General features: G+C 39.8%; 1 pseudogene; it reads left to right on the top strand.

Annotated features, from left to right (window-relative positions):
• The window catches only part of LOC135537237 (protocadherin-10-like), a 39,042-nt pseudogene that overhangs the window by 7,398 nt on the left and 25,644 nt on the right, over window positions 1-6,000 (top strand).

The following is a 6,000-nucleotide window of genomic DNA, read 5'->3' as shown; positions in this document are numbered from 1 at the left end:
TATATGGCTACACTACACAACCTGTATAACATTCTATATGGCTACTCTACACAACCTGTATAACATTCTATATGGCTACACTACACAACCTGTATAACATTCTATATCGCTACACTACACAACCTGTATAACATTCTATATGGCTACATACACAACCTGTATAACATTCTATATGGCTACACTACACAACCTGTATAACATTCTATATGGCTACACTACACAACCTGTATAACATTCTATATGGCTACACTACACAACCTGTATAACATTCTATATGGCTACACTACACAACCTGTATAACATTCTATATGGCTACACTACACAACCTGTATAACATTCTATATGGCTATACACAACCTGTATAACTACTACTACACAACCTGTATAACATTCTATATGGCTACTCTACACAACCTGTATAACATTCTATATGGCTACTCTACACAACCTGTATAACATTCTATATGGCTACACTACACAACCTGTATAACATTCTATATAGCTACACTACACAACCTGTATAACATTCTATATGGCTACACTACACAACCTGTATAACATTCTATATGGCTACACTACACAACCTGTATAACATTCTATATGGCTACACTGTACACAACCTGTATAACATTCTATATGGCTACACTACACAACCTGTATAACATTCTATATGGCTACACTACACAACCTGTATAACATTCTATATGGCTACACTACACAACCTGTATAACATTCTATATGGCTACACTACACAACCTGTATAACATTCTATATGGCTACACCACACAACCTGTATAACATTCTACATGGCTACTCTACACAACCTGTATAACATTCTATATGGCTACCCTACACAACCTGTATAACATTCTATATGGCTACCCTACACAACCTATATAACATTCTATATAGCTACCCTACACAACCTGTATAACATTCTATATAGCTACACTACACAACCTGTATAACATTCTATATGGCTACCCTACACAACCTATATAACAGTCTATATGGCTACACTACACAACCTGTATAACATTCTATATGGCTACACTACACAACCTGTATAACATTCTATAATGCTACACTACACAACCTGTATAACATTCTATATGGCATTCTACACGCTACACAACCTCTATAACATTCTATATGGCTACACTACACAACCTGTATAACATTCTATATGGCTACACTACACAACCTGTATAACATTCTATATGGCTACACCACACAACCTGTATAACATTCTATATGGCTACTCTACACAACCTGTATAACATTCTATATGGCTACTCTACTGTATAACATACACAACCTGTATAACATTCTATATGTCTACACTACACAACCTGTATAACATTCTATATAGCTACACTACACAACCTGTATAACATTCTATATGGCTACACTACACAACCTGTATAACATTCTATATGGCTACACTACACAACCTGTATAACATTCTATATGGCTACACTACACAACCTGTATAACATTCTATATGGCTACACTACACAACCTGTATAACATTCTATATGGCTACACTACACAACCTGTATAACATTCTATATGGCTACACTACACAACCTGTATAACATTCTATATGGCTACACTACACAACCTGTATAACATTCTATATGGCTACACTACACAACCTGTATAACATTCTATATGGCTACACTACACAACCTGTATAACATTCTATATGGCTACAACACAACCTGTATAACATTCTATATGGCTACACTACACAACCTGTATAACATTCTATATGGCTACACTACACAACCTGTATAACATTCTATATGGCTACACTACACAACCTGTATAACATTCTATATGGCTACACTACACAACCTGTATAACATTCTATATGGCTACACTACACAACCTGTATAACATTCTATATGGCTACACTACACAACCTGTATAACATTCTATATGGCTACACTACACAACCTGTATAACATTCTATATAGCTACACTACACAACCTGTATAACATTCTATATGGCTACCCTACCCAACCTATATAACATTCTATATAGCTACCCTACACAACCTGTATAACATTCTATATAGCTACTCTACACAACCTGTATAACATTCTATATAGCTACTCTACACAACCTGTATAACATTCTATATAGCTACTCTACACAACCTGTATAACATTCTATATAGCTACCCTACACAACCTGTATAACATTCTATATAGCTACTCTACACAACCTGTATAACATTCTATATAGCTACTCTACACAACCTGTATAACATTCTATATAGCTACCCTACACAACCTGTATAACATTCTATATAGCTACTCTACACAACCTGTATAACATTCTATATAGCTACCCTACACAACCTGTATAACATTCTATATAGCTACCCTACACAACCTGTATAACATTCTATATAGCTACACTACACAACCTGTATAACATTCTATATAGCTACTCTACACAACCTGTATAACATTCTATATAGCTACCCTACACAACCTGTATAACATTCTATATAGCTACACTACACAACCTGTATAACATTCTACATAGCTACCCTACACAACCTGTATAACATTCTATATGGCTACACTACACAACCTGTATAACATTCTATATAGCTACCCTACACAACCTGTATAACATTCTATATAGCTACACTACACAACCTGTATAACATTCTACATAGCTACCCTACACAACCTGTATAACATTCTATATGGCTACACTACACAACCTGTATAACATTCTATATGTCTACACTACACAACCTGTATAACATTCTATATGGCTACACTACACAACCTGTATAACATTATATATGGCTACACTACACAACCTGTATAACATTCTATATGGCTACACTACACAACCTGTATAACATTCTATATGGCTACACTACACAACCTGTATAACATTCTATATGGCCCCACTACACAACCTGTATAACATTCTATATAGCTACACTACACAACCTGTATAACATTCTATATGGCCCCACTACACAACCTGTATAACATTCTATATAGCTACACTACACAACCTGTATAACATTCTATATGGCTACACTACACAACCTGTATAACATTCTATATAGCTACTCTACACAACCTGTATAACATTCTATATAGCTACACTACACAACCTGTATAACATTCTATATAGCTACCCTACACAACCTGTATAACATTCTATATAGCTACACTACACAACCTGTATAACATTCTATATGGCTACTCTACACAACCTGTATAACATTCTATATGGCCCCACTACACAACCTGTATAACATTCTATATAGCTACACTACACAACCTGTATAACATTCTATATGGCTACACTACACAACCTGTATAACATTCTATATGGCTACACTACACAACCTGTATAACATTCTATATCGCTACACTACACAACCTGTATAACATTCTATATCGCTACACTACACAACCTGTATATCTGTGTCGTGTCCCCATCAGCTTGGCGGTTCCCAACTATGTAGACTTCTCCTCATTCCATTCATGTTCTCAACATCCAAATATATCCATTGATTTACTATGTCAGTCAGACAGTCACTGCCAACATAATGGCCATCCTGTCCATGACATTAGACACTTCATATCCATAGGGCCATCACTTAGTATTCCACTCAGAAGCATCATCATGGCCATCCTGTCCATGACATTAGACACTTCATATCCATAGGGCCATCACTTAGTATTCCACTCAGAAGCATCATCATGATCACTGCACTTCCATATGCACCCAAAACACCAGTCAGAGCACGGCTAAAATGGCATCCTATTCCCTATGTAGTGCAGTACTTTTCACTCCTTCAGGGTGCCATTTGTGACACATACCATATACATGCAATATGTCGGTCAGGCTCGTCATCGTCATCATTCCCAACATATAACACTCAGATCCAATTTGGTCTGAGTCCCCAAACGGATGAGGCGGGCGGCCGCATTACACAACCATGCCGGAATTCATTACACGTCAAGTGAAACATCCAATTTAGACACTTGAAGGCCACCATGAATGCATTAATATGGTGTCAATTTCTAATGAATCTCCTCTCTCTCTCTCTCTCTCTCTCTCTCTCCCTCTCTCCCCTCTGTCTACCTCTTCATCTCTCCCCTCTGTCTACCTCTTCATCCCTCTCCTCTGTCTACCTCTTTATCTCTCCCTACTCTCTCCCCTCCGTGTTCTTCTCTTCTCCTACTACCATGTGTCTCCCTCCCTCCCTCCAGTTCTGCGTTCCAAGAAGCGGACATCGTGAGTTCTAAAGACAGTGGCCATGGGGACAGCGAGCAGGGAGACAGTGATCACGACGCCACCAACCGGGGTCATGCCGGTGAGTCCTGCCATAATTACCCCGGCTAAAGATCTCCGTAATGGGGAAGGATAATGCCCGAGTCTCAGTGCTTCGGTGGCAATGCAGAACGGTGATTTTTAATTTCCTTAATTTGGGCGCAGCAGCGGGGTCTTGTGGGAAAGAATATAAATCAGAGACAAGGTGTTGATTATGTTTCACACCGGATGTTACCGGGTGGATGAGAGGAAGATACTGTGGATTATTACCCCCTTTCTCTGTCTCTCTCTGTCTCTCTCTGTCTCTCTGTCTCTCTCTGTCTCTCTCTGTCTCTCTCTGTCTCTCTCTGTCCTCTCTCTGTCTCTCTCTGTCTCTCTCTGTCTCTCTCTGTCTCTCTCTGTCCTCTCTCTGTCTCTCTCTGTCTCTCTCTGTCTCTCTCTGTCTCTCTCTCTCTGTCTCTAACTGTCCTCTCTCTGTCTCTCTCTGTCCTCTCTCTGTCTCTCTCTGTCTCTCTCTGTCTCTCTCTGTCTCTCTCTGTCTCTCTCTGTCCTCTCTCTGTCTCTCTCTGTCTCTCTCTCTCTCTCTCTCTCTCTCTCTGTCTCTCTCTATCTGTCTCTCTCCGTCTCTCTCTGTCTCTCTCTGTCTCTCTCTGTCCTCTCTCTGTCTCTCTCTGTCCTCTCTCTGTCTCTCTCTGTCTCTCTCTGTCTCTCTCTGTCTCTCTCTGTCTCTCTCTGTCTCTCTCTGTCTCTCTCTGTCCTCTCTCTGTCTCTCTCTGTCCTCTCTCTGTCTCTCTCTGTCTCTCTCTGTCTCTCTCTGTCCTCTCTCTGTCCTCTCTCTGTCTCTCTCTGTCCTCTCTCTGTCCTCTCTCTGTCCTCTCTCTCTCTGTCTCTCTCTGTCCTCTCTCTCTCTGTCTCTCTCTGTCTCTCTCTGTCCTCTCTCTCTCTGTCTCTCTCTGTCCTCTCTGTCTCTGTCTCTCTCTGTCCTCTCTCTCTCTCTGTCTCTCACTGTCTCTCTCTCTGTCTCTCTCTGTCTCTCTCTCTATCTGTCTCTCTCTGTCCTCTCTCTCTCTCTGTCTCTCTCTGTCCTCTCTCTGTCTCTCTCTGTCCTCTCTCTGTCTCTCTCTGTCAATTCAATTCAATTCAAGGGCTTTATTGGCATGGGAATACAATAAAACAATACAATTAACAGTAGACATCACACATACAGAAGTTTCAAAACAATAAAGACATTACAAATGTCATATTATATATATACAGTGTTTTAACAATGTACAAATGGTAAAGGACACAAGATAAAATAAATAAGCATAAATATGGGTTGTATTTACAATGGTGTGTGTTCTTCACTGGTTGCCCTTTTCTCGTGGCAACAGGTCACAAATCTTGCTGCTGTGATGGCACACTCTGGAATTTCACCCAGTAGATATGGGAGTTTTTCAAAATTGGATTTGTTTTCGAATTCTTTGTGGATCTGTGTAATCTGAGGGAAATATGTCTCTCTAATATGGTCATACATTGGGCAGGAGGTTAGGAAGTGCAGCTCAGTTTCCACCTCATTTTATGGACAGTGAGCACATAGTCTGTCTTCTCTTGAGAGCCATGTCTGCTTAAGGCGGCCTTTCTCAATGGCAAGGCTATGCTCACTGAGTCTACATAGTCAAAGCTTTCCTTAATTTTGG

This window comes from Oncorhynchus masou, unplaced genomic scaffold (assembly GCF_036934945.1).
Source record: "Oncorhynchus masou masou isolate Uvic2021 unplaced genomic scaffold, UVic_Omas_1.1 unplaced_scaffold_729, whole genome shotgun sequence".
In the NCBI taxonomy this organism is placed as follows: domain Eukaryota; kingdom Metazoa; phylum Chordata; class Actinopteri; order Salmoniformes; family Salmonidae; genus Oncorhynchus; species Oncorhynchus masou.
Note: the sequence above shows the minus strand (reverse complement) of the source record. Positions and strands in the feature narration are given on the sequence as shown.